This window comes from Mytilus californianus, unplaced genomic scaffold (assembly GCF_021869535.1).
Source record: "Mytilus californianus isolate M0D057914Y unplaced genomic scaffold, xbMytCali1.0.p SCAF_6, whole genome shotgun sequence".
Lineage (NCBI taxonomy): Eukaryota > Metazoa > Mollusca > Bivalvia > Mytilida > Mytilidae > Mytilus > Mytilus californianus.
In genome coordinates this window covers 119,173,003-119,185,034 of record NW_026262712.1, presented here as the reverse complement: position 1 = coordinate 119,185,034, position 12,032 = coordinate 119,173,003, and the positions used below count along the sequence as shown (strand labels likewise).

The 12,032-nt window shown below is 33.2% G+C and overlaps 1 protein-coding gene across 3 annotated transcripts in view; it reads left to right on the top strand.

The window, feature by feature from the left end:
* Positions 1-12,032, top strand: part of LOC127704565 (uncharacterized) — a 42,055-nt gene that overhangs the window by 12,079 nt on the left and 17,944 nt on the right. The window contains exon 1 of one of the 3 annotated variants that reach the window (XM_052208686.1): positions 7,020-7,085. The exons of 1 other annotated variant lie outside the window; for it this stretch is intronic. The gene's annotated coding sequence lies outside the window, so the exon portion shown is untranslated. Of the gene's footprint in view, positions 1-7,019; positions 7,086-8,257; positions 8,410-12,032 lie in introns of those variants that run through there. One more of the 3 variants, XM_052208685.1, reaches the window with a different exon arrangement.

Here is a 12,032-nt window from a genome sequence, read left to right as displayed (position 1 = left end):
TTACTTTATAATTGGAAATAATTTTGCTTGGAGTTATAGTTTCTAGAAAAAGTATTGTCATCTAAAGAGTTGACATGTTGCAATGTACACAAGGTTCTCACTAAGGATTTTTGAAGGCGAGTCCTGGGACTCGTTATTTTTGGCCATGGTGAATCCTACAGTAAGAAGAAGATATTTTATTGCAATATAATTCAACATTTTAGCCTCCATGACCTAATAGAGCAATGAAATGACATTGAATTCAGATTACTTTTAAACTTTTGCTATAAAATGATATGTGTGTTCAGTTTGTACAAAATATTTCAATTTTGATACATCTTTGGACTCATCAGTTTTGAAATTGGTGAGTCCAGACAGATTTTGATGAGTCCAGGACTCATGGACTCGCCTTAGTGAAAACCCTTGTACATTTAACATTATGTTACTTGATGTTCTTGCAATACTCACAATACAGTGACCAAGCAATCATTATGAACTACTTTTCATAGCTCTGGAAGTCATTAAATATGCTGATATAAACAATGATAAAGAAAAGTCCATTTATATTAATAAGTAAAAGTTCTTTTATGTCTTAAAAGTGCGTACCATGGTGAGATACAGAAAATCATATATACATGTATACGTTGATTATCACCAAGGTTCAAATTTATTTTCTGAAGTATAGGAAGACAATGTGTACCCCATTGTTAAATTTACATTGCTTTTAAGATTAAAATAGATATCCATATAAAGTGTATTTTATAATAATGTCACAATATCTGTTATCATCATCCATGCCAAAATATATGCTTGGTATATCCAATATTTAACTCCACAGATACACACATATACTATGTGCGAGTTAATTATATCAAACAGTCATACAAATTGCTCATAAACATCAAAGTGCACTGAGATTTAATACCAACATTCTTGTTTGAATATTTTACCATGAGCTGTGTTGCATATACATGGCATATAAACATGTGTTCACCTTATTTTTAAAGCTGTGGAATCCAAGGATAGCAGGTAAATACTATCATACATATATAAAATGATAGATAGACAAAGTCATCTGTGCACGATAAGTTCAACAAGATTATTATACATAGTTATATGGTACCAAATCAAAAGTTTATATAAAAGAAAGAAGTCAAAGGTTTCCCATCATAGTTTAGTTCCATACATTTTTTTTGTACCTGAGGTCGTTGAATATAGATCATTATATAAATAAGGAGATGTGGTATGATTGCCAATGAAACAACTTTCATCCATACTTACTAGTAACAAACCACATTTGCAAAGTTGAATAAAATACAGTTGATAACATTTATTTATTACTAAAAAGAAAATGCCCAACTATATATTAAACAGTATTTGACTATAAACATAGATAAACAAGGTACACACTGGACATAATGCACTAGTTCATAAACAAGTGAGAACAATCGCCTTCATATAGTGCTCAGAATATGATATTCATAAAACTTGTTCAATATCAATCATTAGAGAACTCTAAATCTTAAATACTAAAAGCCACCTCTGATAAGTACACTGTACTATGCAAGATAATGATATAACTGGACTAAAAATACACACAACCTGTAATTAACTGCCTTTACAGCGCTTTCGCGCTTTGATTTATATTTTTGTCAGAGCCATTCAGAGCTTATATTGTATGGTGTGGACTGCCAAACATTGAAGAACGTAATGGTGACCTCTGTATGTTGGTTTTGTATATGCTTATGTGAATTTGGCTGTCTTCATGACATTGCTCCTTTTCCTTTCTTCACACACATCAACAATGAAAAAAATTATAGCACATGGAAAGCTATGAAAGTCTACTTGATAACTAGTAAACTAATCGTAAGAAAAAAAAAAACGTCCTGATCTACGTCAAAAACATTTAATAACACCATTTATGACAGACGACAAACAACGACAATCAAAAAAGTCCTGGCTTGAAACAGGCACATACAGAATGCGGTCATATAGTCCATCAAAAGAATCTCCAATGACTTAACAGGTTGAAATGAAAGAATAATCACAGCAATGGAGTTTTAAAAGAAAATAGTTGTAGTTATCCAAAACCATCTTATGATATTTGTGATAGCATAACCGAGAACTTTAATTAGGTCTTGAATATGACTACAATTTTCAGTTTTTAAAAATGACTGAAATTTTCAGTACAGTAAAATGACTAACATTTTCAGTACTGAAAAATGACTGAAATGTACAGTACTTATAAATGACTGAAATTTGCAGTACAGTAAAATGACTGAAATTTACAGTACTGAAAAATGACTGAAATTTTCAGTACTGAAAAATGACTGAAATTTTCGGTACTGAAAACAGCTTTTTCTCAACATTACTGAAAACATGCATATAATTAAATGTACTGAAAAGATATGGGTAAGAAATGTACTGATTGCTGATATTTTTTACCATTACTGTATTATATGTAGTGGCATTAGACGTACATGTAAACGCTATGTAAATTCCTGGTAGTGTAGCTATCGACTATTTGGATATGTTGCTGGAATTGGCCTTCTTGTTGTTTTAGTTTACGGTATTTCAATAGCATTGGCACATTGCTGACACTTAAACCATTGTCGTGACGTCAACCTATTCATTTACCGTGGATTCTTTTTCTAGAAACAACGCTTCCTAAATCTGTCGCTTAAATGGACTCACCAAATTATATCCAATTGTTTCCTTTGTGTGCCCAATTTCATTAAGTTTGAATTGGCTAAATTACTGATTTCTGTTCACTAATGGAATTAATTTAAAATTTACCTTAAATTTTTGTAATTATTATATGCCTTCACTGGGAATCGAACCCCTCCTTGAAATCTGTTATGTATCACTGACATCAACACATCGACGAAACCTCTCGGCTATCAATGGGTTGCACTTAATATGTGTATTTTATATATATAAATGAACATACGATACATATCGGTGCAACGGACACACAGGGCTTGTATCGTTATATATACATAACACACAATCGTATAGTATAAGTATAAGTATAAGGCAGACGTGTTATGTAATTTTTGTATTTCTCTTACTAATTAATTGTGATCTTAGATTTATTAATGCATCGTTGAACATAATAACATGGTTATTTTGACCTATAATTGATTACTTTTTACACATTGTGACTTGGATGGAGAGTTGTCTCATTGGCACGCATACCACATCTTTTTATTTCTAATTATTTAAACTCACTTACAATACCTCCTAATTAAGAACAAGGCTTTAATTTTAAAAAGATATTAACACAATAGTTTAAGTTAGAGATACAAATTCGCCCTCTGGGCTCATAGTTTCTTTTTCAAGAATCAACGCTTATTCATTGTATCTATAATACTTAACTTCTGTTGTGAAAAGAATCTTGATTGTTTCGCTTACAACTTGAAAACTGTGATCCTTGGCGTTTCAATGATTGTATCAGCCTTTTTGTGGTCTTTCTTGTGGTTTTCTTTTGACAAATCCATTACAATAAAACTCAATTTTAATTACGCATCTTCTACGGTGAACATTAGAAGCAACATATTTCCTAAACAGTGGTTCTGTATCTTGGTCGTAGAAATATTGACTCAGAATGGTCTTCACAACTCTCTCGGACAATCCAAGTTTGAGTTCTGTTATTATCAGTTTAGGTACCCATTTGCTGTTTAGTTCCTTTGTTTTGGATATTATAAACGACATGTCGATTCAAAATATCTCGTCGTTTGGATTTTGATTATTTCGTTTTCCTTTTTCGCTCCAAAACATGTCATTAGGTAGTGGGTCGTGTTCCGTTGTTTAAGCCATCACTAACGCCATTTGATAAAGTTATGATGTCATTGCAGTAAGTCCATGAAAAGGACGTCGATTATAGAAATCAAAAATTGGACGTCGATTTATGAAGCACAAAAAAGACGTCGATTTGAGAGGCATAAAATTAGCCGTAGATTTGGAATCTTATTTCATTATGACATTAGATTTGGACGTCAATTTGAGACACGGACGTCGATAAGAAACCAGACGTCGATCTGAGTCTGACATATATTCCCCATGCTCAATTGAAAGATCGACTTCACCATCTCATTAAACAGAGCTTTATCTATAAAAATGGGATTTGTAAATTTCTTGTTTTGGGTTACAATAATTCTTATTTTGTGAAGAACCACACTGATTCTATCAGAAAAATCACAGAAGATGATATTATCAAAATGCTGGACTTTTTAAACGACAATATATTTGTTGAGTTTAGAGGATTGATATTTCAACAGACAGTCGGTATTCCAATGGGTACTAATTGCGCACCCCTTCTGGCTGATTTGTTTTTGTACGCGAAATTCTTTAATTTTACTTTCAGATATATTGATGATGTCGTATCCCATATTTCAGTCAGTACTTGCATCTCATATTACCTAGGGAACTTGAAATTAAGGATACTGCTGATACTAGAAGGACTGCTTTATACCTTGATCTTTTTCTCAATATTGACACAGATGGACGACTTCACACTAAAATCTATGATAATCGGGATGATTTCAACTTCCCAATTATCAATTTCCCATTTCGCAGCAGTGACATACCGTCTGCTCCGTCGTATGGTGTTTACATATATCAATTGATACGTTATGCTCGTGCATATTCACACTATACGGACTTCATATACAGGAGTGTGCTCCTTACGCAGGAACTGCTCCAACAGATTTATGAGGAGGAAAGATTAAAAATGACACTCCGTAAATTTTATGGACACCATCACGAATTGGTTGATCTATACGATTTGTCTGTGTCTAAACTAACTAACGACATTTTTACCACGTCTTAGATTGTGGCTTACCATCAACGGCGTCTGTCTGCTATGAACCGAACGTGACCTATTCCCGAATATGACTGTTTTGCCGAGTGTGAATTCGTATTGCTATACGACGTGTTTCGGTATTTATACATCCCACATTCATGTGTTTAGTTATGATGTTTCTTTTGTAAGTACGGTTGGATATTGTGTTATGTCTTATCGTTTGTGGTTTGAATTCTGTATTTTTGGTACATTTCACATATGTCCTATTTGTCAGTATAGTCGAGTTAATTTCCATTTTCAATGGATAAAGTATTGTGTTAGTCCAAATAATTATAACGTCGTCACAGCATTAATTTGAAATAGCCTTTCAAGACCGTCATAGTCATGATAATTACTTTTGTTTTCTCTTAATGGATTTGTGACTTTTGAACAGCGGTATATAACGGCAACAGTAGTATATCGGTGTTCAAAAGTCATAAATCGATTAAGAGAAAACAAATCCGGGTTACAAACCAAAACCGAGGGAAACACATCAACTATAAGAGGAAGAATCAACAGGAACTCCGAAGTGCAACAAAAACAAACGCCAACGCACATAGAAACGAACTATTTGATAACAACTGCCATATTCCTGACTTGGTACAGGACATTTTAAGAAAAAATGGTGGGTTGAACCTGGTTTCATGGCATGCCTAGCCTTGTATACTACTGTTGACTTTATATGTATGCATGGATTGGTGGATTAATGGCATGTTTTAGTGGATAAGAGATTTTAGAGGGTGCGTGTGTATGTTTGTTTATATCTCATTACCCATTCTGCTATGTAGGAGTGCGCCGATATAGAACAGCGATTCGTACCTATAGAAAGACAGAAAGAAAGAAAACTATTACATACCGTATATAGTTTACACGTTCTCCAAGTAGAAATTAAGTAAAATATGAATAGAAGGGTAAACAAAATTAAAAAAAAAAACACTGGAAAATCTCTTGCGTCAAAATCGCACCTCAGGACCCACCTGCACCAGGAACGCCAAAAGTCAAATACCCGATAGCTGGATGCACGTCAATATCATCATCATCATACGATATAAAGAAAAAGAAAAAATTTATAATTTCAAAATTGAAATCGTCACGTTTGTAAACTCTGATACTGAGATGACCACTGTAGTAAAATTTAAGGAATATGTCTAGAAATGAGGTGGAGGAAACTGTATCTGTGGTGTCTTCAATCGCTAGTGCAGGAGGATATGTCAATGGGACAAATCAGAAAAGTTTGAATTGTCAATGGAAAGCACATCATCAATATTCCTGTATATGAAATTAAAATCTAGTTTCTTTTGATCTTCTTGTTTTTTACAAGTGTCTGAAGGAATCCGACTCATACGAAAATAAGAAAAGGTCGGTCGGTCGAAAAATGTAATATCACAAAAATACCGAACTCTGAGGAAAACTCAAAGTCCCCAATCAAATGGCAAAATCAAAAGGTCAAACACATCAAACGAATGGACAACAACTGTCATATTCCTGACTTGGTACAGGCATTTTCTTATGTAGAAACGCGCATCTGGCGTTGACACTTTTAATCCTGGTATCTATATTCCGGATAGTACAAGCCACACACAATAGTAAATTTACCACATGTTATCAATTATCTTACCTCCTATACATTTCTAAGAATATGATTGGATAAAAGCGACCGCGTGTATTTCATATGGGTCTAGTAGGCGTGGTTTATTTCAATACACGGTTAGTAGTGGTGTTACGTCCCTTTTTAAAAACAACACGGTGTTGAGGAAAAATCTGAAAGGTTTCAAAAGACGAAGAAATTGATGATGAACGATTACAATAAATGCAGAAAACATATTAAAAGCTAACAAGTTGTTATTGTTGGCATTTGTTTTTGTTCAGACTAATGGAAGAGGATTCTTAATATTGAAGAGTTGATCACTTTGATAGGCCACTAGTCTAAATGCCACATATTAAGATAGTTGGTAAGAAAATTTCGTTACACTGTGTGCTAGTGACCTAATACGATATATATGAAGTCAGTAAATTTCATATGGGGTTCGACTTCGTTCTCATCCCATAGGGAGTTTACTGACCCCATATATATCGTATTAGGTCACTAGCACACTATGTAACTAATAATACCCGCTCAATACAAACATTAGATGTTTACCTGTATATCATTACGTCAGAGCATTTTTATTATTGAATTACATTTGACTTTTTCATTGAACCACGAATGAAATATAATTCTGTTTTGAAAATAGGATTAAACTCGCCTAACTATAGCTTTACGGTAAGAACATTTTACGATATTGGATGACGTAAACATACAGTCTTGTTTTGTCTTTACTAACTTTTTCAACTTCAGTTTTCAATACAATAAGACATGTGCAATTAGTTATTATCAACGTGCTAATATTTGTTGTTGCGAGTTTAAGGTGATTGTTGTTTCGATTTTAAAATGTTTTTGGTTGGAGGTTTAAGTGTTTGAGGTTGCGGTGTTGTTGCTCCAGACGCTTTATCGTGATTACCTCTTTTACTGTACTTAATTCAATACAAATTACAAGTCTCATCAATATATCATATAATTGTCAGATATGGCACAAAATGTATGAATTCTGTATTAAACATCCAATTATATTGTGAAATTGTGTAGATGTTGCCGTCTGCTGCTTAGCCAACGTTTGTGCAAAGTAATATTTTGTCATTTCTTCATTTTCGAAATTAAGCTGTAAAACGAAAGCTGATGTTCATTATGGAAGTTTAAACTATTTCAGTTCTTGACAAAAACATGACCATGGAGGTAGGGATCGCAGTCATATCAAACTAAGTAAGACATCACGTGACTTCGATGGCGTAACAATCCGCCATCTTTAGTAAATTTGTCTCGTAGAAATTGCATAGGCCTTTCAATAAACTTTTATTTTCCCGTTAATCTGTTAATTCGACCCGTTTTCTAATTTTTGCAGCTATTTCCTTTGTCTTCAAACATAAATCTTTCTAAAATTGCTGACCCTGACAGTTTAAATTTAGATTAAATTACGTCCCTGATCAGCTGTAAATATTGTCTCCTCCTGACTGTTTTGTAAAACTAACAAATCTTCGTCTTCTTATACATCAATTTCACAAATTCCTTAATCAAATGTATAACTTCGCAGCTATATTGTAATATCTGAAACATACGTCTAGCGCTGCATCCTATTTTCAACAGTTCAATTCGTGTTTTTTTGTTACAGTCCATGTATATATAAAAATAAGGAGATGTGGTACGATTGCCAATGAGATAGTTATCCACCAAAGCTCAAATGAAGTAGATGTAAGCAGTTACAGGCAACCGTACGGCCTTCAACAATGAGAAAAAACCCATGACGTATAGTCGATTATAAAAGACCCCGACATGAATAATATCAAAAAATTCAATATGAAAACTAACGGCCTAATTTATACCAAAACAGTTTACGAAAAATAAATATCACAGACATGAACCAACGACAAACACTGAACTGCAGGCTCCTGACTTGGGAATATACATACTTCAACATCTGAAGAAAGATATAGAAAGGCACAGACCTATATCAGCATGTATATGTATGTCTCTGAGAAAGGTAAAACAACAGGTAAGCCGTACAAGTTTCAGACATGTAGATAAATAGATATAAGAAGATGTGGTATGAGTGCCAATGAGACAACTCTCCATCCAAGTCGTCACAATTTGTAAAAGTAAACCATTATAGGTCAAATTACGGCCTTCAACACGGAGCCTTTGCTCACACCGAACAGCAAGCTATAACGTCTACATTTAACAATCATTCAGGTATTACACAGGAAACGTATGCCAAACCAAATTACCAATACTTGATCTAATCACCCCGTGTACAAAGTTATTTACAGAGTTTTAAAGTAATATACAACATATTTTGCCCCGGGAAAATTCTTCCAAATATCAAATTCTATCACACTGGATAAAATATCAGACAATAATAATAAAAAAAATTAGATATTTATATATCAGCTTCCTAATGTTTTAACAGCTTTTTTTTTATAAATTAGATATCAATTGTAAAATACATCGATTTGCTTTCATTTTCTGTTTGTAAAATGTGTTATTTGATTAAAAAAAAAAAGATTAAGCTTAAACTAGATGCAAATGATTTTGGATTTTTTTTTTGTAATTTTATTTGACAAAGTTTTTACCGAAATTATCATAGTGTAGAGATAAAGTGCACAAAAATCAAATGTAAAAATTTATCAACCCTATACCAGACGATCTGTACCGACAGAGTTGTCTACCCTTACTGTGACTTGTATAGCTGCGTATGTTTCATTTGTCCATCGGCCTCAATTTCGTTAAAAAAATCCGTCACTAAGCCGTCTTTCCTGTTTCTGTTTTGGTCTTATTTCGAGTTCACAGATATTAAGGTACATATTGAAAATAAGGATTATTGAGAAAAAGCATTGATGTATCTAAAAAAAATAGACATTTGGCTGATGATTTCCTTTTGTGTTTAAGAATATATTTGTATAAACTCTGTAATAGATAATGCATATTTTTAAAGATTTTTCTTTTCGTATAACATAGCGAGGGTGTCAGAGTTCATCAAATGAAAGACCGACCGTAGGGAGTCTTTCTTTGGGCAATTCTGACACCCCAAGGTGTGTTAAAAGACTAGAAAATTCTTAAAATATGTATTATCTGACTTATATACCGTACAAAAATCTTATTTTCTGCAAAAATGCACAATTTGCATCCTATTTTACCGACCACACTTAAGTGGGATATTCTTTTTTGATGCTTTCACGTTTTAATACGATACTATTGTGATCGAAAACTCACCAATTAATCTAGATATAAACTTCAGAAATCATGATCCAGTTTCCATAAAAATATTAATGTGACTCCATGAATAAAGGTAACAGTAGTATACCGCTGTTCAAAAGTCATAAATCGATTAAGAGAAAACAAACCCGGGTAACAATTAAAACCAAGGGAAACACATCAACTATAAGAGGAAAACAACGGAACAACAGAAACACTGAACTGTAACAAAAACAAACGCCAACATACATAGAAACGGACTATTTGATAACAACTGCCATATTCCTGACTTGGTACAAGACATTTTAAGAAAAAATGGTGGGTTGAACCTGGTTTTATGGCTAGCCAAACCTCCTGCTTATATGGCAATGTTAAAAAATATCGCTAAAATGACAACACTACCTGACAGGAATGCAGTACAAACAAACGCAAGAACACTTACCACAGAGAAATGCATAAATAAATAATATAATAGAACATGACAACATGTAAACCGAAGAATTACAACGGAGATCTCCCATTACCGACAGCACAGGACACCAAAAACTGCACGTCACATGAATAGATCAACGCCACAAAAAGTGACGTATTATTGTGACGTTTGTATAATCTTGAAATTCATACAATTATATTGAACGAGATCCAAAAATTCACAATAATTTTCACAATACTAGTCCAAATGATTATCATGCTTATGACGGTCTTGTAAGGCTATTCTAAATTAATACTGTGAAGCCGTCATCATTATTTGGACTAATACAATACTTTATCCATGGAAAATGGAAATTAACTCGACTATACTGACAAGTAAGACATATGTGAAATGTACCGAAAATACAAACGATAAGACATAACACAATATCCAACCGTACTTACAAAAGAAACATCATAACAAAATACATGAATGTTGGATGTATAAATACTGAGACACGTCGTATAGCAATGCGAAATAACACTCGACAAAACAGTCATATTCGGGAATAGGTCACGTTCGGTACATAGCAGACAGACGACGTAGATGGTAAGCCACAATCTAAGACGTGGTAGAAATGTCGTTAGTTAGTTAGTTTAGACACAGAAACATTGTATAGATCAACCAATTCGTGATGGTGTCCACAAAATTTACGGAGTGTCATTTTTAATCTTTCCTCCTCATAACTTTGTTGGAGCAGTTTCTGCGTAAGGAGCACACTCCTGTATATGAAGTCCGTATAGTGTTAACATGCACGAGCATAACGTATCAATTGAGATATGTAAACACCATACGACGGAGCAGAGGGTATGTTACTGCTGAGAAATGGGAAATTGATAATTGGGAAGTTGAAATCATCCCGTTTGTCATAGATATTAGTGTGAAGTCTGTGTCAATATTGAGGAAAAGATCAAGGTATAAAGCAGTCCTTCTCGTATCAGTAGTATTCTGAATTTCAAGTTCACTGGGATATATGAGATGCAAGTACTAACTGAAATATGGGTTATTCAGTGATAGGACATCATCAATATATCTGAAAGTAAAATTAAAGAATTTCGCTAGGTGCTTTTTCTTTTTTTCTTTTAGAAGGTTCGGAATGAATTCAGCTTCATACGACTACAAAAACAAATCAGTCAGAAGGGGTGCACAATTAGTACCCATTGGAAACCGACTGTCTGTTGAAATATCAATCCTCCAAACTCAACAAATATATTGTCGATTAATAAGTCCAGCATTTTGATAATATCATCTTCTGTGTATTTTCTGATAGAATCAGTGGTTCTTCACAAAATAAGAATTTTTATAACCTAAAAACAAGAAATTTATATCTACGATTCTCATTTTTATAGAAAAAGCTCTCATTAAGCAAGACACAAATAAATTGTTACGGTGTATGAAAAATACAAGTCACTTTGTAAGTAATTTATTGTATTTATCAACTTAGTTTATGAATGGGGTATGCTATGTTATTTTCTTTTATTTCATTACATTTTTATCGTGGAAAAGCTGAGTATTTTTTCAACAAATTTTAACGAACTATTCAGAATAATTGTTTTCTTTCTTTTGTCTGACAATACAATTCTTTTTCAAATTGAGAATCGGGATTAAATAAAATGTGGGTCAACGACGACTTTTGATATTTGAGTATAACAAAAGGAGGGAAGGATTGCTTCTGCCTTAAACCTATCACAGATGGAAATTAAATAGTAAAACTACAATTGACAACAACTAACAATAACTATCAAACAAATTGAATGTTTAAGTAAATTAGAGTTTGCATTCTAATCATGAAAAATAATGGCCTTACACAGGTCATTATTTTATGCCTTGAAGCAAAATTCATTGAAACTTGGTATCGTCCGGGTTGATTCTTCAAAAGAAAGACCTATCGTCTCGTCGTTTTTCTAAAAAAAGTTCATCGGAAGATACCAATACCTTGTTGATAAATATTC